General features: G+C 39.3%; 1 long non-coding RNA gene across 1 annotated transcript in view; it reads right to left on the reverse strand.

Annotated features, from left to right (window-relative positions):
- The window catches only part of LOC128648133 (uncharacterized), a 50902-nt gene extending 28981 nt beyond the window's left edge, over positions 1 to 21921 (reverse strand). Inside the window, exons 1-4 of the long non-coding RNA XR_008400517.1 lie at positions 21852 to 21921; positions 21088 to 21151; positions 20889 to 20952; positions 20718 to 20765 (exon numbers count right to left, since the gene is read on the reverse strand). This is a non-coding gene — a long non-coding RNA (uncharacterized LOC128648133). The remainder of the gene's footprint in view (positions 1 to 20717; positions 20766 to 20888; positions 20953 to 21087; positions 21152 to 21851) is intronic.
- Positions 21922 to 23958: the final 2037 nt, after the last annotated feature.

Here is a 23958-nt window from a genome sequence, read left to right on the forward strand (position 1 = left end):
TGTTCCTAACTCTGGCATTCCCCTAGTCTGCTTGTAGGTATATATATTGTTACGGATTTTGAACAGCTTTTGAGTGCAGAGTTACTGTCAACTTTCTTTTCTGTTTTTCTACATATTTATCCTGACAGTCAGCACCCCCCTTCTCGGCTGTATGCATTTACAAATATAAATTTGTGCACTTGCACTTATTGAAATACACAGATAGACTATATCTAAGGGGTTATTATTAGAATACTGTACACCATCCTAACTATTACTCTTTTTAATTATTATACTAAAAAATCCGGTGACGGCAGTGTCTGTTCTAGATTGAATGGAGTGGAATTAATATAATACTTTACTCAGCACCCCGGTACTCGTACTTTGGATTGGTGAGTGCGTGCACTGGCACACAATATATATTTAAGGTCTAAAAAGAAATAAAGGCCTATCCTATCCAGCAAATACTAATCCCAAATAATAATTGGATAATTTCCCCAGGGCTAGGGATACTAAACATAGCAATATATATCAGATGTATATATCATTAATTCACAGCAAAAAGGGAGAAATTCTTAAGAATTAAATAACATACGCATCCCCTCTTACCATAGTGCACTATGGACAAATGAAATAAATTAGAATATATATATATAGATTCCAATAGATAATGAAAAAACATTTCAGTGCTTCTCCCAAAATTATATTTAACTGTTCAGAATATAATTCAGTGGGAATCACCTTTTAAACATTTGTAGTGTATTTTATCCAGGACTTGTTTCATACATTCTTGTAAATAATCTATAGGCCTAGATTTAGAGTTCGGCGGTAGCCGTCAAAACCAGCGTTAGAGGCTCCTAACGCTGGTTTTGGGCGCCCGCTGGTATTTGGAGTCAGTGATTAAAGGGTCTAACGCTCACTTTTCAGCCGCGACTTTTCCATACCGCAGATCCCCCTACGCCATTTGCGTAGCCTATCTTTTCAATGGGATCTTTCTAACGCTGGTATTTAGAGTCGTTTCTGCAGTGAGCGTTAGAGCTCTAACGACAAGATTCCAGCCGCCTGAAAATAGCAGGAGTTAAGAGCTTTCTGGCTAACGCCGGTTTATAAAGCTCTTAACTACTGTACCCTAAAGTACACTAACACCCATAAACTACCTATGTACCCCTAAACCGAGGTCCCCCCACATCGCCGCCACTCGATTAAAATTTTTAACCCCTAATCTGCCGACCGCCACCTACGTTATACTTATGTACCCCTAATCTGCTGCCCCTAACACCGCCGACCCCTGTATTATATCTATTAACCCCTAACTTGCCCCCCACAACGTCGCCGCAAGCTACTTAAAATAATTAACCCCTAATCTTCCGACCGCAAATCGCCGCCACCTACGTTATCCCTATGTACCCCTAATCTGCTACCCCTAACATCGCCGACCCCTATGTTATATTTATTAACCCCTAATCTGCCCCCCACAACGTCGCCGACACCTACCTACACTTATTAACCCCTAATCTGCCGAGCGGACCTGAGCGCTACTATAATAAAGTTATTAACCCCTAATCCGCCTCACTAACCCTATCATAAATAGTATTAACCCCTAATCTGCCCTCCCTAACATCGCCGACACCTACCTTCAATTATTAACCCCTAATCTGCCGACCGGAGCTCACCGCTATTCTAATAAATGTATTAACCCCTAAAGCTAAGTCTAACCCTAACACTAACACCCCCCTAAGTTAAATATAATTTTTATCTAACGAAATAAATTAACTCTTATTAAATAAATAATTCCTATTTAAAGCTAAATACTTACCTGTAAAATAAATCCTAATATAGCTACAATATAAATTACATTTATATTATAGCTATTTTAGGATTAATATTTATTTTACAGGCAACTTTGTAATTATTTTAACCAGGTACAATAGCTATTAAATAGTTAAGAACTATTTAATAGTTACCTAGTTAAAATAATTACAAATTTACCTGTAAAATAAATCCTAACCTAAGATATAATTAAACCTAACACTACCCTATCAATAAAATAATTAAATAAACTACCTACAATTACCTACAATTAACCTAACACTACACTATCAATAAATTAATTAAACACAATTGCTACAAATAAATAAAATTAAATAAACTATCTAAAGTACAAAAAATAAAAAAGAACTAAGTTACAGAAAATAATAAAATATTTACAAACATAAGAAAAATATTACAACAATTTTAAACTAATTACACCTACTCTAAGCCCCCTAATAAAATAACAAAGCCCCCCAAAATAAAAAATTCCCTACCCTATTCTAAAATACAAATATTACAAGCTCTTTTACCTTACCAGCCCTGAACAGGGCCCTTTGCGGGGCATGCCCCAAGAATTTCAGCTCTTTTGCCTGTAAAAAAAAACATACTATACCCCCCCCCCAACATTACAACCCACCACCCACATACCCCTAATCTAACCCAAACCCCCCTTAAATAAACCTAACACTACCCCCCTGATGATCTTCCTACCTTGTCTTCACCATGCCAGGTTCACCGATCCGTCCTGGCTCCAAGATCTTCATCCAACCCAAGCGGGGGCTAGACATCCACTGAAGAAGTCCAGAAGAGGGTCCAAAGTCTTCCTCCTATCCGGCAAGAAGAGGACATCCGGACCGGCAAACATCTTCTCCAAGCGGCATCTTCTATCTTCTTCCATCCGATGACGACCGGCTCCATCTTGAAGACCTCCAGCGCGGATCCATCCTCTTCTTCCGACGACTAGACGACGAATGACGGTTCCTTTAAGGGACGTCATCCAAGATGGCGTCCCTCGAATTCCGATTGGCTGATAGGATTCTATCAGCCAATCGGAATTAAGGTAGGAATTTTCTGATTGGCTGATGGAATCAGCCAATCAGAATATAGTTCAATCCGATTGGCTGATCCAATCAGCCAATCAGATTGAGCTCGCATTCTATTGGCTGTTCCGATCAGCCAATAGAATGCGAGCTCAATCTGATTGGCTGATTGGATCAGCCAATCGGATTGAACTATATTCTGATTGGCTGATTCCATCAGCCAATCAGAAAATTCCTACCTTAATTCCGATTGGCTGATAGAATCCTATCAGCCAATTGGAATTCGAGGGACGCCATCTTGGATGACGTCCCTTAAAGGAACCGTCATTCGTCGTCTAGTCGTCGGAAGAAGAGGATGGATCCGCGCTGGAGGTCTTCAAGATGGAGCCGGTCGTCATCGGATGGAAGAAGATAGAAGATGCCGCTTGGAGAAGATGTTTGCCGGTCCGGATGTCCTCTTCTTGCCGGATAGGAGGAAGACTTTGGACCCTCTTCTGGACTTCTTCAGTGGATGTCTAGCCCCCGCTTGGGTTGGATGAAGATCTTGGAGCCAGGACGGATCGGTGAACCTGGCATGGTGAAGACAAGGTAGGAAGATCATCAGGGGGGTAGTGTTAGGTTTATTTAAGGGGGGTTTGGGTTAGATTAGGGGTATGTGGGTGGTGGGTTGTAATGTTGGGGGGGGGGTATAGTATGTTTTTTTTTACAGGCAAAAGAGCTGAAATTCTTGGGGCATGCCCCGCAAAGGGCCCTGTTCAGGGCTGGTAAGGTAAAAGAGCTTGTAATATTTGTATTTTAGAATAGGGTAGGGAATTTTTTATTTTGGGGGGCTTTGTTATTTTATTAGGGGGCTTAGAGTAGGTGTAATTAGTTTAAAATTGTTGTAATATTTTTCTTATGTTTGTAAATATTTTATTATTTTCTGTAACTTAGTTCTTTTTTATTTTTTGTACTTTAGATAGTTTATTTAATTTTATTTATTTGTAGCAATTGTGTTTAATTAATTTATTGATAGTGTAGTGTTAGGTTAATTGTAGGTAATTGTAGGTAGTTTATTTAATTATTTTATTGATAGGGTAGTGTTAGGTTTAATTATATCTTAGGTTAGGATTTATTTTACAGGTAAATTTGTAATTATTTTAACTAGGTAACTATTAAATAGTTCTTAACTATTTAATAGCTATTGTACCTGGTTAAAATAATTACAAAGTTGCCTGTAAAATAAATATTAATCCTAAAATAGCTATAATATAATTATAATTTATATTGTAGCTATATTAGGATGTATTTTACAGGTAAGTATTTAGCTTTAAATAGGAATTATTTATTTAATAAGAGTTAATTTATTTCGTTAGATAAAAATTATATTTAACTTAGGGGGGTGTTAGTGTTAGGGTTAGACTTAGCTTTAGGGGTTAATACATTTATTAGAATAGCGGTGAGCTCCGGTCGGCAGATTAGGGGTTAATAATTGAAGGTAGGTGTCGGCGATGTTAGGGAGGGCAGATTAGGGGTTAATACTATTTATGATAGGGTTAGTGAGGCGGATTAGGGGTTAATAACTTTATTATAGTAGCGCTCAGGTCCGCTCGGCAGATTAGGGGTTAATAAGTGTAGGTAGGTGTCGGCGACGTTGTGGGGGGCAGATTAGGGGTTAATAAATATAACATAGGGGTCGGCGATGTTAGGGCAGCAGATTAGGGGTACATAGGGATAACGTAGGTGGCGGCGGTTTACGGAGCGGCAGATTAGGGGTTAAAAGTGTAATGCAGGGGTCAGCGATAGCGGGGGCGGCAGATTAGGGGTTAATAAGTGTAAGGTTAGGGGTGTTTAGACTCGGGGTACATGTTAGAGTGTTAGGTGCAGACGTAGGAAGTGTTTCCCCATAGGAAACAATGGGGCTGCGTTAGGAGCTGAACGCTGCTTTTTTGCAGGTGTTAGGTTTTTTTTCAGCTCAAACAGCCCCATTGTTTCCTATGGGAGAATCGTGCACGAGCACGTTTTTGATGCCGGCCGCGTCCGTAAGCAACTCTGGTATCGAGAGTTGCATTTGCGGTAAAAATGCTCTACGCTCCTTTTTTGGAGCCTAACGCAGCATTTGTTTGAACTCTCGATACCAGAGTTAAATTTATGGTGCGGCCAGAAAAAAACCCGCGGAGCGTTAACAGCCCTTTTACCGCCGAACTCTAAATCTAGGCCATAGTGTTTAAAATGACATTTCCTCCCCTGTCTGAGGGCTTTATAGTATTGTTCTTATTTGTCTGCAGTTCTTTAAGGGCTAACTGTTGTTTACCCGTTACATTTTTATTGGGTTGTACATTTACTTCCATTCCCTGGATATCTTTTTCCACTAATTTTACAAAGTTATGTACACTAGGTACTGTAGAAAGTGAAGGCATATGAGTTGACTTGTTTTTTAAGGTGCTAAATCTTATATGTTGTAGACTCGCGCGTAGCTGGCTGATGTGTTTGTTGGAGCAGCTTAAAGGGACACTGAACCCAAATCTTTTCATTCGTGATTTAGATAGAGCATGCCATTTTAAGCAACTTTCTAATTTACTCCTATTATCATTTTTTTTTCATTCTCTTGGTATCTTTATTTGAAATGCAAGGATGTAAGTTTAGATGCCGGCCCATTTTTGGTGAACAACCTGGGTTGTTCTTGCTGATTGGTGGATAAATTCATCCACCAATAAAAAAGTGCCGTTCACAGTTCTGGACCAAAAAAAAGCTTAGCTTCCGTCTTTTTCAAATAAAGATAGCAAGAGAATGAAGAAAAATGGATAATAGGAGTAAATTAGAAAGATGCTTAAAATTCCATGCTCTATCTGAATTTATGAAAGAAAAAAATTTGGGTTCAGTGTCCCTTTAAGCAGACATTATATCATTGGAAGCACTTGGAGGAGGTGTCAGGAGGCGCATCCACAACTTTACTCCTTATCGCCAACACAGGAACCCGTTGGGGAGATGAACACACTAGGTTGGAATACACTGAGTCTATTCATAACAGATAGGTGTACCTAGGAGGTGTGGCACCGCGATTGTGGGACTCCCCTTAACCGCAAGATTGACCGTTACTGCGGATGCTATGTTCATAGAGGCGGTATTGAAATGGTATCCTTGAGGGTAACCGTGAGTAATTATTGAATTGTGGGACTGCTACGATAACGTTTAACACAGCCTTGATTGCCTGAAGCTCTGTAGTTGAGCGTATTTGCCATAGTAAAGGGTGTTTGCTGTTTCGTCTGTACCCTGACACCTCTGACCATCTATTTTACATCTTCATACCTTATATTGCTAAACTTCATTACGGGACACTTATCCTTCTACAATAGTGCTGGAAATTTGCCATTATTGTTTCCTGTGCTTAAAGGTTTTTGGGACATTATTATTTGAGGTCTTTTTTCTTTTTTGAGAGATCTCATTTTTTCATTATCTATTGGAATCCATATATACATACATATACTGTATATATGTATATATATTTAATATATACACATATATATATATTTTCTAATTTATTTCATTTGTCCATAGTGCACTATGGTAAGAGGGGATACGCATGTTATTTAATGCATAAGAATAGCTGCTTTTGTCTGTTTCAATAAATGCTTAAATGTCTCCCTTTTTTGCTGTGAATTAATGATAGATACATCTGATATATATTGCTATGTTTAGTATCCCTAGCCCTGGGGAAATAGTCCAATTATTATTTGGGATTAGTATGTGCTGGATAGGCTAGGCCTTTATTTCTTTTTAGACCTTAAATTTATTATAATATCTTTCCTCCGGCACTAATGGCCTGTGAGTACTTTGGATACAGGGCATTGAACTAGCCCTTAATGGGGAACACTGGTAAGTGCTGACAACGCTTTCTCTTTGATATATATATATGTTTATATGTGTGTACATATGTATTTATATGTTTATATATGCATTTACAGACATATATACGAATATAAACACATAAATACATATGCAAGGGCATCCGCAGAGATTTTTCCAGGGGGTGGGGGCAAAAAAAAAAATAAACTGCCCAGAGTGTAATAATAATAGTGGCAACAAGTGAAGCAGATAGAGTTGCTAGTTGTACTCATGATCTGCACATAATTGTAAACATGGTAGCGCATTAGTTTTTGAAAGAGTGACTCAAGTGAGTGCTGATGCTTAGATATAAGACAGGTATTGAGAAATATGATATGAAAACTAGGGCTGCAATATGATGAGAAAACATTTTATTTACATACAGTATATTTATGAAAGAAGATAAAAAGTCTGGCACTCTCTTGCAAGCACACAGCTAGACTAAAAGAAATATGGAAAAGTTACAGCTAAATGGTGATAGTCCCAGGGCCACATCAAGGTATCTTCCTCCCTGAGTCCCTAACCTACAACCACATAATACATGCTTTTAATCAAACACACTATGATACATACATTAAATAATATTTGTTTACCAAAATAGTAGCAATGTTTTGCCAGCTATATGTAAAAGTAATAGTTTAGATCACATACATACATCTGTGCAAAATATACATTTAAAGGAGACTATGGGGTCGATTTATTAAATGTCGGATAAACATGATCCGCTGTAGCGAATCATGTCCGCGTGACATCGCTAAATGCTGACAGCATACGCTTTCGGCATTTATCATTGCACAAGCATTTCTAGGGAAATGCTTGTGCAATACCGCCCCTGCATATTTGCGGCCAATCGGCCGCTAGCAGGGGTGTCAATCATCCCGATCGTATCTGATTGGGGTGATTGATGTCCGCCGCCTCAGAGGTGGTGGACGAGTTAAGGAGCAGCGGACTTACAACTGCTGCTTCTTAACTCCTGATTCCGGCGAGCCTGAAGGAATAAGCAGATTGACTGCTTAGTAAATTGGCCCCATTAGCTCAGCTGTATGACCTAATGAGACACCAGGTCAGACATTTGGCCCCACCGCCTAAATGAGATATCTGAACAGATATATGGCCTCAGTAGCCCTCTTTATTGCTGCTATATGCCTAGATAAGACCTAATATTAATTGTTTGAATCTTGTAACCTGCCACTTTATGCCAGTTTTTTGCCCATTGAGACCTGAGGTCAGATGCTTAGGGGTAGATTTACCAAGTGCCGGGTGGACATGATTCACTGTAGCGAATCATGTCTGCCCGACATCGCTAAATGCAGAAAGCACATGCTGTCGGCATTTAACATTGCACAAGCATTTCTTGTGAAATTCTTGTGCAATGCCGCCCCCTTCACATTTGCGACCAATCGGCCACTAGCAGGGGTGTCAGTCATCCCGATCGGATTGGGATGATTGCAGTCCGCCACCTAAAAAGTGGTGGAGAAGTTTGTTGCTTCTTAATTTACGGGCATAGAAAGCAGCATCCGCTGCTTGTTAAATCTACCCCATAGTCTCTATAAACCAATCATTCCACCTATATACCAAAATTTGAGTTTAGATTAGAGGCATAACCCCTGAATACCCAATATATAACCAAATTATATTTTAGATCATGTACACAGCCCCTGTAGTCCCTTGTTATCCTCTTACTCTACTCATGCCCCAGGGGTCTTAGGCACACAAGTAAATATAATAGTTCCTTTAAAAAAAATCCTAAGTTAAACCCTGCAACACAGTTCTGCAATATACTGTATGTTTCTTACTACACCCACAAAGCACACGCTTACTCACACATACACACAAACACACTTTTTCTGACACACACACGCACACAAACAAACTCACACTGATACACACATGCGTGAACAAACTCACTCTCTGACATACACACAAACTCACACTCTTGCTCATAGACGCACACAAACACACTCTTGCTCACACATACTCTTGCTCACACATAGAGAAACAAACACACAATCTTGCTCACAAACACAGGAACAAACTAACACTCAATCATACACAGGAATAAACACACACTCTTGCTCACACATACAGGGACAAAAACACATTCCTGTTCACACACAGGAACAAACACACACTCTTGTTTACAAACAGGAACAAACACACACTATTGCTCACACAGGAGCAAACACACACTCTTGCTCACACACACACAGGAACAAACACATACTCTTGCTTACACACACACACACACACACACACAGGAACAAACACACACTCTTGCTCACACACACAAACACACACAGTAACAAAAACAGAATCTTGCTCACACACAGAAACACAGGAACAAACACACACTCTTACTCACACACACAGGAACAGACACACACTCTTGCTCACACACACACAGGAACAAACACACACTCTTGCTCACACATACACAGGAACAAACACACATTCTTGCTCACACATATGAACAAACACACACTCTTGCTCATACACACATGCACACACACAGGAACAAACATACACTCTTGCTCACACACACAGGAACAAACACACACTCTCTTGCTCACACACAGACACACAGAAACTAGCACACTCTTGCTCACACACACACAGGAACAAACACACTCTTGCTCACACACACACAAACACAGGAAGAAACACACAATCTTGCTCACATACAGAAACAAACACACATTGTTTCTCTCACACACACACACACACACACACACACACACACACACACACACACACACACACACACACACACACACACAGAAACAAACACACTCTCTTGGTCACACACAGACACACAGGAACAAATACACACTCTTACTCTCACACACAGGAACAAACACACACTCTTGCTTACACACACACACAGGAACAAAAACATCTTGCTCACACACACAGGAACAAACACTCACTCTTGCTCACACACAGGAACAAACACACACCCTTGCTTATACACACACACACACAGGAACAGACACACACTCGTTCTCACACATACACAGGAACAAACACACATTCTTGCTCACACACAGGAACAAACACACACTTTTGCTCATACACACAGGAACAAACATACACTCTTGCTCACACACACACACAGGAACAAACACACACACTCTTGCTCACACACAGATACACAGAAACAAACACACTCTTGCTCACACACACACAGGAACAAACACACACTCTTTCACACACACACACACACACACACACACACACACACACACACACACACACACACACACACACACGAAGAAACACACAACCTTGCTCACATACAGGAACAAACACACATTGTTTCTCACACACACAGAAACAAACACACTCTCTTGGTCACGCACAGACGCACAGGAACAAACACACACTCTTACTCACACACACAGGAACAACCACACACTCTTGCTTACACACACACTCTTGCTCACACACAGGAACAAACACACACTCTTGCTTATACACACACACATACACAGGAACAAACATATACACTCTTGCTCACACACACGCAGGAACAAACACACACTCTTGCTCACACACACACACACACACTTGCTCACACACACATGAACAAACTATCTGACTCACAAACACACACACACAAGAACAAACTAACACTCTTGATCACACATACACACACACACACAAGAATAAACTAACACTCTTGCTCACACACACATACACATATACACACAGGAACAAACTAACACTTTCTGAAACACACATACACACACAAACTCACACTCTGGCTCACACACACAAACAAACACTTGCTGACACACACACACAAACAGGAACATCACTAAAACACACACAGACACACACACAGGAACAAACACTCTTTCTGACAGCCACACAAACTCACACTCTTGCTCATACACACACACAAATACACTCTTGCAAACACACACTTTTGCTTACACATAGAGGAACATCCTGCCTTGGAAAACTTATAGCCTCCTTTGGATTCCAGTACCACCTATATGCCAGTGACGTGCAGTGAGGTCAGAGGCTGGTGAGGCACTAGATATGATATGGTAGAAACACATATACAGAGGGCCGCAAGTACCCCCAACAGGGCAGGTTTAAATGATAGCTGAACCAGTGCACAGGTGAAATAATCTGCTGATGGGTGAGAGCAAGTTAGTAACCACTGAGTTACTGATCAGCTGATTACTTCACCTGTGCACTGATTCAACTATAATAAAAACCTGGCCTGTTGGGGGTTCTTGAGGACCATTGTTGAGAAACACTGCACTAATGCACCAGCTCATCGGAAATGTATTCATTGCCTGGAGAATAAAGCACACATACTCTGCTCACTGACACCCACACACACTCTGCTCACATACACACTCACACAATTCTGTGGCACAGTGCCAGTTACTAAGCAATTAGAATGATACACAATCTCTTCTCTACTCACTACTGTATTGTAAAAATAGAAATAATTTACTATACAAGTTTTACACAAAGGACAAGTTATCAATACTGCCAACACAGCTGCTGCAATATGGTGCTCAAGAAACGCACGGGCACATCCCACTTAGGTATGCTGTTCAACAAAGGACACCAAAGGATACCAAAAGAATGAAGTACATAATAATAAAAGTAAAATAGAAAGTTTATTTATTTATTTTTGTGTGCAATTTCTATCTGAATGATGAAATGTAATTATGACTTTCATGTTCCTTTCAAAAACTAATTTGATTTGCTGACATGGGGCCAGTAACAGTTGATGCTAATTCTCAAAATATAAATAACTAGAAAAGTCTATTAAAATAGCATGCTCTACCTCAATCATGAAAGTTTAATTTTAAATGTCTCCCTTTGACTATGTGTTTAACCAGTTACTTTACAGTGGCATTATTTCTAAAAACATTTAACTTCAATAATTACATATATTTTTTAAATCACTCATTATCTCCTTTTATTAATATAAATTTGTATAAAAGCAGCACATATTAAAAACACAATGCAACAGCTTTCAATTGATTTGTGAATTACAAGTTAACAGCAGTCTTTAAATAAATGGAGACACAGAGAAAAATAAAAATAGATACTGCATCCTCTGACTGAACAGACATAACATATAATGAGTTTGTACCTAATTAAATCAAATAACCATGAAAAAGGGAGGCTTAGCAATATTCAATGTCAAAAACTTTAGTTTAAATAATGTGGACACTGCACACTTAACTTCAAACTCTGGGTTTTAAATTATGGATTTAAATTTGAATTGACCCTTTGACTTCCTGTCAGTATTGGGTTATGCTCACTTATTGTCCCCCTGTTAATGAGCTGTATATGAACACAATTTGTGAATCACAAGAGATGTAGAATACTACTTTACTCTTCTGCTTGGATTATGCTCACTTACTGTCCCCCTGTTAATGAGCTGTATCTGAACACAATTTGTGAATCACAAGAGATGTAGAATACTACTTTACTCTTCTTCTTGGGTTATGCTCACTTACTGTCCCCCTGTTAATGAGCTGTATCTGAACACAATTTGTGAATCACAAGAGATGTAGAATACTACTTTACTCTTCTGCTTGGGTTATGCTCACTTACTGTCCCCCCTGTTAATGAGCTGTATCTGAACACAATTTGTGAATCACAAGAGATGTAGAATACTACTTTACTCTTCTGCTTGGGTTATGCTCACTTACTGTCCCCCTGTTAATGAGCTGTATATGAACACAATTTGTGAATCACAAGAGATGTAGAATACTACTTTACTCTTCTGCTTGGGTTATGCTCACTTACTGTCCCCCCCTGTTAATGAGCTGTATATGAACACAATTTGTGAATCACAAGAGATGTAGAATACTACTTTACTCTTCTGCTTGGGTTATGCTCACTTACTGTCCCCCTGTTAATGAGCTGTATCTGAACACAATGTGTGAATCACAAGAGATGTAGAATACTACTTTACTCTTCTGCTTGGTGTCATCTGTTCTTATGTTACCTCAGCTTCCAGTTGTGTCACATGACCCTGCTCACTGCATTCTCCTTCTGATTATTCTATATATCCTTCATTTGCTAGGAGGCATCAAGAGGGGTGCCTCCTATTGGTACCAATTTTTGCTGCTAATATATTGACAGAACACAGGTGGCGCTGCAGCACAGCTTTTCCTTTGACCCATGTACTGCAATGGAGAGAAGCGTTCCTGTACCTGCCTCTCCATAGCATTACATAGGGGGAATATGGTGAGAGAGAAAAAAAAAAGGTTGGACTTTTTTTTTGTTTTAATTAAAATTTAATTAAGCTTTGGCCACATATGGCAGGGTAGGCACTGCCTCCCCTGCCTCCTATGAGTGCACATCCCTGCTATATGCTGATGATACCCAAATCTATATTCCTCTCCTGATATCTCTCCCTCTTTACTCAACCAGATTTCTGACTGCCTCTCACACTACCTCCAACTCAATCTGTCCAAAACTGAGCTGCTTCTTATTCCCCCCTCTTCGAGACATCCGACACCTGACATTTCTCTGATGGTTGGAGACTCTATTCTCAACACCTCACCCCAGGTCCGCTGCCTTGGGGTCACACTAGACTCAGAACTCACATTCAACCCACATATACAAACACTTACCAAATCCTGCCGGTCACACCTACGCAACATTTCCAGAATTCGTCCCTTCCTTACTCAAAATACTACAAAAATACTTATTCATTCCCTCATCCTGTCACGCATTGATTATTGCAATCTATTCTTAAATGGCCTTCCAAAACACCGCCTCTCCTCCCTCCAATCTATTATGAATGCTTCTGCTAGACTCATCCACCTAAGCCGACGATCTACATCAGCTGCTCCGCTCTGCCAGTCTCTACACTGGCTCCCCATACACTCCAGAATACAATTTAAAGTATTAGCCCTAACCTACAAAGCACTCAACAGTCTAACTCCCAACTATATCTCCTCTCTCATCGTGAAATACTCCCCATCCCGTCCTCTTCGATCAACCTCTGACCTACGTCTCTACACTCCTGTTATCTCTACATCCCAATCCCGCCTCCAAGACTTCGCACATGCTGCTCCTGTCCTCTGGAAATCTCTACCCCGCTCCATCAGACTGTCTCCAACCTTGTATAGCTTCAGAAGATCCTTGAAAACCCACCTATTCAGAGAGGCTTACCATCTCTCCTCCATCCCGCATCCGAACCAAGCTAATACATGTACATGAACTGCCTGAATCACTGCTGCAAATACAACCGATGTAACAAGCTACCCCAACCTTATGTCTCTGCACCCTAAACCTATAGACTGTGAGCTCTCCGGAGCAGGGCCCTCTTCCTCCTGTGCTAGATTTGTTTAGTCTTGTTATGTTTTGTATTGTATCACAAATCTTTGTCATTATATACCCCTATCATTGTACCCAGCGCTACGGAATTTGGCGGCGCTATACAAATAAATGATAATAATAACAAACACACTCTTGCTCACACACCAACACAGGAACAAACACACACTCTTGCTCACACACAGGAACAAACACATACTCTTGCTCACACACACAGGAGTAAGCACACACTCTTGTTCACACACACAGGAACAAACACACACTCTTGCTCACACACACAGGAACAAACACACATTCTTGCTCACACACATAAAAAAACACACACTCTTTCTCAAACACAGACACACAGGAACAAACACACACTCTTGTTCACGCACAGTTATATTGTATTGTTCTTTACATATAACTGTTTAATATCTGCAAAGGGGATAACACATTTAGATCTAGAGCAGCTATGTACACAGATCTACATGGACACATCTGGTGAGCCAATGACAAAAGGCATATGTACAACTGACCACCAGCTAGCTCCTAGTAGTGTATTGCTGTTCCTGAGCTTACCTAGGTATGCTTTTCAACAAAGGAGGTAAATTTAATAGTAAAAATTAACGGCTAGATTACGAGTTTTGCGTTAGAGGCTATGCGGTGCTAACAAGCAGCGTAAAACTCCTTAATGCAGCCCCATTGATTCCTATGGGGAAACACATTATATGTTTACACTAAACACCCTAACATAAACCCCAAGTCTAAACACCCCTAATCTTACACTCATTAACCCCTAATCTGCCGCCCGACATCGTCGCCACCTACATTATATTTTTTAACCCCTAATATGCCGCTCCGGACTCCGCCGCCACCTACATTATATGTATTAACCCCTAATCTGCTGCCCCCAACATCGGCGACATGACATTATATTTATTAACCCCTAATCTCCCGCCCCCAATGTCTCCGCAACCTACCTAATTTATTAACCCCTAATCTACCGCTCTGGACATCGCTGCCACTATAATAAACATATTAACCTCTAAACCGCCACACTCCCGCCTTGCAAACATTAGTTAAATATTATTAACCCCTAATCTGCCGTCCCTAACATCGCCGCCACCTACCTACATTTATTAACCCCTAATCCGCCGCCCCATCTTCGTTGCCACTATATTAAATTTATTAACCCCTAAATCTAAGTCTAACCCTAACCCCCACTAACTTAAATATAATTACAATAAATCTAAATAAAAATTAATATCATTAACTAAATAATTCCTATTTAAAACTAAATACTTACCTATAAAATAAACCCTAAGGTAGCTACAATATAACTAATAGTTACATTGTAGCTATCTTAGGGTTTATTTTTATTTTACAGGCAAGTTTGTATTTATTTTAACTAGGTAGAATAGTTATTAAATAGTTATTAACTATTTAATAACTACCTATCTAAAATAAATACAAATTTACCTGTAAAATAAAACCTAACCTAAGGGTGTATTGGGTGGGTTTTAGGGTTTGGGCCGCAAAAGAGCTATTTGTATTTTTTTTTACAGGGAATAGAACTGATTTCTTTGGGGCAATGCCCCGCAAAAGGCCCTTTTAAGGGCTATTGATAGTTTAGTTTAGGCTAGGGTTTTGTTTTATTTTGGGGGGGCTTTTTTATTTTGATAGGGCTATTAGATTAGGTGTAATTAGTTTAAATATCTTGTAATTTGTTTATTATTTTCTGTAACTTAGTATTTGTTTTTTTGTACTTTAGCTAATTTAATTTAATTTATTTCATTGTTTTTAATTTATTTAATTGTATGGTTAGGTTAGGTGTTATTGTAACTTAGGTTAGGTTTTATTTTACAGGTACTTTTGTATTTATTTTAGATAGGTAGTTATTAAATTGTTAATAACTATTTAATAACTATTCTACCTAGTTAAAATAAATACAAACTTGCCTGTAAAATAAAAATAAACCCTAAGCTAGATACAATGTAACTATTAGTTATATTGTAGCTAGTTTAGGGTTTATTTTATAGGTAAGTATTTAGTTTTAAATAGGAATTATTTAGTTATTAATTGTAGGTTTTATTTAGATTTATTGTAATTATATTTAAGTTAGGGGGTGTTAGGGTTAGACTTAGGTTTAGGGGTTAATACATTTAGTATAGTGGTGGCGACGTTGGGGGCGGCAGATTAGGGGTTAATAAATGTAGGTAGGTGGCAGCGATGTTAGGGACGACAGATTAGGGGTTAATAATATTTAACTAGTGTTTGCGAGGCGGGAGTGCGGCAGTTTAGGGGTTAATATGTTTATTATAGTTGCGGCGATGTGCGGAGCGGCAGATTAGGGGTTAAAAATGTTATTTTAGTGTTTGCGATGCGGGAGGGCCTCGGTTTAGGGGTTAATAGGTAGTTTATGGGTGTTAGTGTACTTGTTAGCACTTTAGTTATGAGTTTTATGTTACGGCGTTGTACCATAAAACTCATAACTACTGACTTTTAAATGCGTTACGGATCTTGGAGGTAGAGGGTGTATCGCTCACTCTTTAGCCTCCCAGGACAGACTCGTAATACCGGCGCTATGGGAGTCCCATAGAAAAAAGACTTTACAAAGTTTACGTAAGTCGTTTTGCGTTAAGGCCAGAGAAGTGTGCGGTGCCCCTAAACCTGCAAGACTCGTAATAGCAGTGGTAAGGAAAAAAGAAGTGTTAGGACCTGTTAACGCTGCTTTTTCAGCATAACGCACAATTTATAATCTAGCCGTAAATCTTTTAAAATGGCATATTCTGAACATGAAAGTTAAATTTTGAGTTTCATGTCCCTTTTAACTTGTTCTCAGTCAGGGTGTTCCTGATGCATTGGTCTGTTAGTGTGAAGGTAAGGGTGTATGAAACTGGATATGCAGCTATAGATGTACATGAAACCAAAAGTCTTTTAAAAAGTTTTAATAAAGCAAGAGAAACAAATCAAAGGGTAAAACAAGAGCAGAGTCCAGGAACAGGCCAAAGGTCAAGGAACCGTGAGATCATCCAGCAACTAGGTACCAAGGGGGAAAGCAGGAGCAATGTCCAGCAGGTATAGGTGGACAGGCTGGCACAGGATACCAGATAGATGCAGTAGTAACAACAGGATTCAGGTAAGCTACCACTGGTACTTTAAGCACAGGAGACTCAGCAGCGGGATACAGGAGACTCAGCAGGCACAGGATACCCAACGGGTACTGTTGGTGAGGCTATCATGGGATATCGGGTGGGTGCATTGTGTACAGCAGGATTCAGGTAAGCTACCACTGGTACAGCAGAATACAGGAGACTCATTAGGCACAGGATACCCAGTAGGTAATGTTGGTGAGACAGGCATGGTATACCAGGTGAGTGCAGCAGATACAGCAGGATACAAATAAGCGACCACTGGTACAGAAGCATACAGGAGACTCAACAGGCTGTCACAGGATATCAGGTGAGTGCAGCAAGTACATCAGGATACAAATAAAAGGCCACTGGTACAGAAGCGTACAGGAGACTCAGCAGGCTGTCACAGGATACCAGTTGAGTGCAGCAAGTACATCAGGATACAAATAAAAGGCCACTGGTATGGAAGCATACAGGAGACTCAGCAGGCTGTCATGGGATACCAGGTGAGTGCAGCAGGTACGGTGGGATACAGATAAGCTGCCACTTGTACAGCAGGATACAGGAGACTCAGCAGGCTGTCACAGGATATCAGGTGAGTGCAGCAGGTACATCAGGATACAAATGAAAGGCCACTGGTATGGAAGGATACAGGAGACTCAGCAGGCTGTCATGTCATACCAAGTGAGTGCAGCAGATACAGCGGGATACAGGAGACTCAGCAGGCTGTCATGTCATACCAAGTGAGTGCAGCAGATACAGCGGGATACAGGAGACTCAGCAGGCTGTCATGTCATACCAAGTGAGTGCAGCAGATACAGCAAGATACAGGAGACTCAGCAGGCTGTCATGTCATACCAAGTGAGTGCAGCAGATACAGCGGGATACAGGAGACTCAGCAGGCTGTCATGTCATACCAAGTGAGTGCAGCAGATACAGCGGGATACAGGAGACTCAGCAGGCTGTCACGTGATACTAGGTCAGTGCAGAAGGTAATGCAGTATACCCAGCGGTTACTATTGGTGAGATAGTCATGGGTTACTAGGTGATTGCAGCAGGTACAGCAGAATACAGGTAAGCTGTCACTGATACAGCAGGATACAGGAGACTACGCAGGATGTCACGGGATACTAGGATAAGTAAGGAAAGGAACAGATGGGCAAGTAAGCACAAGGTAAGAACCTCAATAACTCAGCCCAGAGTAATGGTCTGAGTGGGTTTATATAAAAATTCCCACACCTGTGGCCACATAGATGGGAGTTCTCGTAATTAGTTGTTGCCCCTTTAAATTAGAGCAGCGTGGGGCATTGTGCGCCTAGGGAGAGCAGCAGCAGAAGACAAACCTCGGCGTTCCTCTACGTCGAGGCAGGAGCCCATTGTGGGATTAGGTACATTTCTGACAGTTTGTGGCTGCTAAGAAATGGAACTGAAGAACCCTGGACCAAAACTATGCCCAGGGACCATACCTGACCTGCCAGATGTTTGTTTTCTGCTCAGTGGTGCTGAGGACCACACAGACATCAAAGTAATCAGCTGTGTATTTGTACCACCCTTAGTGCGGGATTACAAATGCTGTGGTAAATGTTTCAATTTACGATCATGAAAATATTGCACGCGTTAAGCTTTTTGTGCATTTTGGGTTGCGCTGGTATGACAAGTTGCAAAATAACTTATTTTGAGCTTGCGTTAACCCGAATACTGCGCATAAACTAACTTGAGTTTTCTCATGCACGTGCATGTATTCCCCCATAGAGATCAATAGAGAAAAAAAAGTGGGGGAAAAAACACCTGAGATCGCGAAAACTCTATCACATTTTTGCATTCCCCATAGATGTCAATGAAGAAAAAAAAATTGTTGAAAAACAAACACCCATCACGCATACAATATAGCATATTCACATCAATGTGAAATATTTACAGTAAATACATAGTTAAAATCTTTATTAAACATGAATATTGCATAAATATGTTTTATAATGTTTTTATCTGCTTAATGGCAAAGGGATATAATGCACTTATATATAAATATATATATATATATATATATATATATATACATACATACATATATTTATATATGTGTAGATATATTTTTTATATGTGTAGATATATTTTTTTATATGTGTAGATATAACTGTTAATACATATACACACATATAAATACATTAATATACATGTGCACATATATAAAAATATGTATATACATACTGTACATAATCATCTTTAAACATGTATATGTATGTGTTTCAATGTTAAAGACTTTTGCCTGCCTTTTTTTTTCTTACACCCGAGATCTCATATCTTTGAGCCCTTATAACGTTTTTTTGCAATATTTTTTTTATAGACAGTGTTAATATGCAATTGTGCTTCGTAATGTATTTTTGAAGTGTTTTGTGAAACTTTTTTGTTGCGGAAAACAGTTAACTACAGCCCTTCGAGCGCGTATTGGTATTTTTTCAAGACTTAATCAGCGGAATTAAAATTTCCTGTGAAAAAGACGATATTGTGTGCGGAAAATACATACTGCGCCACTTGTAATCTGGCCCTTAGTGAATGTAACTGTATGCAGTACTGAGATTTACAGATAACAGCTTTCTATGTAGTTAACAAAAATAATGATTATAATCTAATTTTATATTTAGGCATTTTCTCTAGCATAAGCATCATGTAATGTGTCCTAATCCCACCATTGGTGATTGACCCTAGCACTGCTAGCATAGCTCCCAGAACCTTTGTGAAGGTTCTTGGAGCTGTATCCAACTTGAAAGGTAGAACCACAAACCTTAGATAATGAAAATCATCTTTGTGAATAGAGAAATACAAGAAGGTGTTTTTCAATTCTATGGTGGTAATTAATTGACCCTCTTGAACCATGGGTAAGATGGTCCAAATCACCTCCATCTTCAACGTGGTTACCCGAAGAAATTTTAAGGACTTGAGATCTAGAATGGGTCTGTAAGTTCCCTCCTTATTCGGAACTATGAACAGATTTGAATTAATCCCTTGGCTTCTTTCCAACTCCAGCACAATAGCCCATCCTGGTTAGATCTGAAGCAGGAGTACTTAGAGAGGCCAACAGGAGGATGCTGAAGGATAATTCCCAACAACACCTGAGGCAGGCCAGTGACAAACTCCCAAGGGAGAATTACTATAACTGCCAGTTTGCTTCTGTACATCCCATTTTCCTATTCCCAGCACTCCGAAGGGGATAATGTGTTTCACATAGGTCTGAGAACCCCTGAAAAGCACTTCAGTTTTTACCTTCTCCTATGGAAACAAATAAGACATGAGGTGTACTGGGAAGTGGGAGGGATTAAAGGCTCCTGGTATGTTGGGTATTTTTTGCCTCCTCCAAATAGACTGGAGTTACCTCTTTCTCCATTCCAAGGGTTTGATAGACAGTTCTATTTAAAGCATATTGGGAAGCTCAATACCTGTTTAAAAAATATTACAGAAATACCATACAAGTTTAGCAAAATATAAAACATATCTTAATGTTTTTATTTAAAAAACAAACAAAACCAACAACACACAAATAAAACAGTTTAGCCCAAAAGAGATGGTAAATAAAATAGCTTACCTCTTTTTGCATTCCGACGGTTTTAAAACTTTTTGGAAAGCTTGAGACCTGCATACAAAAAACACACAGTTTGTTTACAAAAATATAAAGCATATCTAAAAGCTTTTTTTTAAAAAACACAATTTTTTAAAACGGATTAACCAAAAAAAGATGGTGAAACAAATGACTTACCTCTTCCTCCATTCCAAGGGTTTGATGAACAGTTCTATCTTAAACTTCTTGGGAAGCTAGAGATCTGTTTATAAAATATTAAAAAAAAAACATACAAAGTTAGTTTAGCTAAATATAAAACATATCTATATACTTTTATCAAAAAACACAAATCTAAAGACGGTTTAACCCAAAAGAGATGGTAAATAAAATAACTTACCTCTTCCTCCATTCCACTGGTTTGATGAACAATTCAATCTTAAACTTCTTGGGAAGCTCGAGACCTGTTTATAAATATTAAAAAAAAAAACATACAAAGTTAGTTTATCTAAATATAACACATATCTAGATGCTTTTATCAAAAAACAGTTTAACCCAAAAGAGATGGTAAATAAAATAACTTACCTCTTCCTTCATTCCAATGGGCCGATTTATTAAAGTGGGGACGGACATGATACGATGTAGCGTATCATGTCCGCCGCACATCGATAAATAATGACAGCATAGGCTGTTGGCATTTATCATTGCACAAGCAGTTCTTCTAGCAGCGGATGTCAATCAACCCGATCGTATTCGATCGGGCGGATTGATGTCCGCAGCCTCAGAGGCAGCAGACGAGTTAAGGAGCAGCGGTCTTAAGACTGCTACTTCTTAACTCCTGTTTCCGGCAAGCCTGAAGGCTCGCGCGGAAACAGGGGTATTTGGCCCCATTTGGGCCATGATAAATTGGCCCTTATAAGATCACCTACTGATTTCTACAGAACCCAAAGACAGACCAAACAGTGTGACAATCCCATTTCCTCTCTCACCTCCACAAGCTCTTTACCATTCCAGTTTCTCTTAGAGGATAAAGGGAAGTGCCATTCTGCTTGGCTTTTATTTGGGTCCTGTAGAGGTTTAGACAACCCTCTTAAATGCTTTTATTAAAAAACACAAATTTAAAAAGGTTTTAACCTAAAATAGGTGGTAAATAAAATAATTTACCTCCTTCCTCCATCCCGAGGGTTTGATGAACAGTTCTATTTAACTTCTTGGGAAGCTCGAGTAAAGAGACCTGTTTAAAGAATATTAAAACATACAAAGTTATTTTACAAAAATATAAAACATAAAATGAGGGTGAAGAATATTGCTACATGATTAGTGTCCACTCAGAATCACTACAGATTTATACCAACGTCAATAAATTTGTATTAAACAGGACTTATCAGGTTTGTATAATTTTGATTCCAAAAGAGGAGCTTAAAGGCACAGTCAAGTCCAAAAAAACCTTTCATGTTTCAAATAGGGAATGCAATTTTAAACCACTTTCCAATTTAGTTTTATCACCAATTTTGCTTTGTTCTCTTGGTATTCTTAGTTAAAAGCTAAACCTAGGAAGGCTTTTATATTTGCTTCTCACAACAGGGGAGAGCTAGTTCAAGTAAACCATATAGATAACATTGTGGTCACGCCCGTGGATTGTGGCAGAAAATTGGCTAAAATGAAAGTCAATAGATAATAAATAAAATGTCATGTGATCACGGGGGCTGTCAGAAGATGCTTAGATACAAGGTAATCGCAGAGGTAAAAAGTGTATTAATATAACTGTGTAGGTTATGCAAAATGGGGAATGGGTAATAAAGGGATTATCTATCTTTTAAAACAATAAAACATTCTGATGTTGACTGTTCCTTTCATAGTAAAAAAATAAAGAAGCTAATTTTTTTAACATCTCTTTAGCAAGTTAAAAAACAAACAGACACTATTTTAATATAGAATAATACATAGGCCTCTAGTTATCAAGCCATCAACCGCAAATACGCGGCTTATTTGTGGCGAGGCTGATTCGCCATAGATATCAAGCCCTACAGACCGGCAAAAGTAGAATCTAGGGACGTAACCTGCGATCCCCCGGATTCAGTCTTACACAGATCGATGGTTACGTCACTCCAGATGTTCCGAACGCAAGTTCGGCACAATCTGACTACTTTTGGAAGTTATCAAAGAACAACCAGGTACGCTCGCCACTATTCCGGCCCAGCGTACCTGGTGTTCAATCCGCCACCCTGGATCCTATAGGAATCAATGGGAGTCTGACAGCAGCGAGAGCTCATGTTCGCTGCTGCCCGATATCCCATTAATTTCTATGGGAAGTGTCTGCACCTAACACCCTAACATGTACCCCAAGTCAAAACACCCCTAATCTGCCGCCCCCTACACTGCCGCCACCTACATTATACTTATTAACCCGTAAACCGCCGCTCCTGGACCCCGCCGCCACTATAATAAATATATGAACCCCTAAACCGCCACTCCCGGACCCCGCCGCCACCTACATTATACCTATTAACCCCTAATCTGCTGCCCACTATACCGCCGCCACCTACATAAAGTTATTAACCCCTATCCTGACGATCCCGGACCCCACCGCAAATAAATTAATTGTTTAACCCCTAAACCACCACCGCACCCGGAGCCCGCCGCCACCTACATTACATTTATTAACCCCTATCCTGCCCCCCCTACCCCGCCGCCACCTACAGTACATTTATTAACCCCTAATCTACTCCCCTACACCGCCGCCACTATATTAAATGAATTAACCCGTTAACCTAAGTCTAACCCTAACCCTAACACCCCCTAACTTAAATATTATTTAAATTAATCAAAATAAATATTCCTATAATTAAATAAATTAATCCTATTTAAAACTAAATACTTACCTATAAAATAAACCCTAAGATAGCTACAATATAACTATTAGTTGCATTGTAGCTATTTTAGGGTTTATTTTTATTTTACAGGCAACTTTGTATTTATTTTAATTAGGTACAATAGCTATTAAATAGTTATTAACTATTTAATAGCTACCTAGCTTAAATAAATACAAAATTACCAGTAAAATAAATCCTAACCAAAGTTACAATTACACCTAACACTACACTATCATTAAATAAATTAAATTAATTAACTACAATTACCTAACATTAAATAACATTAACTAAAAATAACTAAAGTACAAAAAAACCCCCCTCTAAATTGCAGAAAATAAAAAAAATTACAAGAAATTTAAACTAATTACATCTAATCTAAGCCCCCTAATAAAATAAAA

The sequence above is a fragment of the Bombina bombina genome, chromosome 2, assembly GCF_027579735.1.
Source record: "Bombina bombina isolate aBomBom1 chromosome 2, aBomBom1.pri, whole genome shotgun sequence".
NCBI classification, from domain to species: Eukaryota; Metazoa; Chordata; class Amphibia; order Anura; family Bombinatoridae; genus Bombina; species Bombina bombina.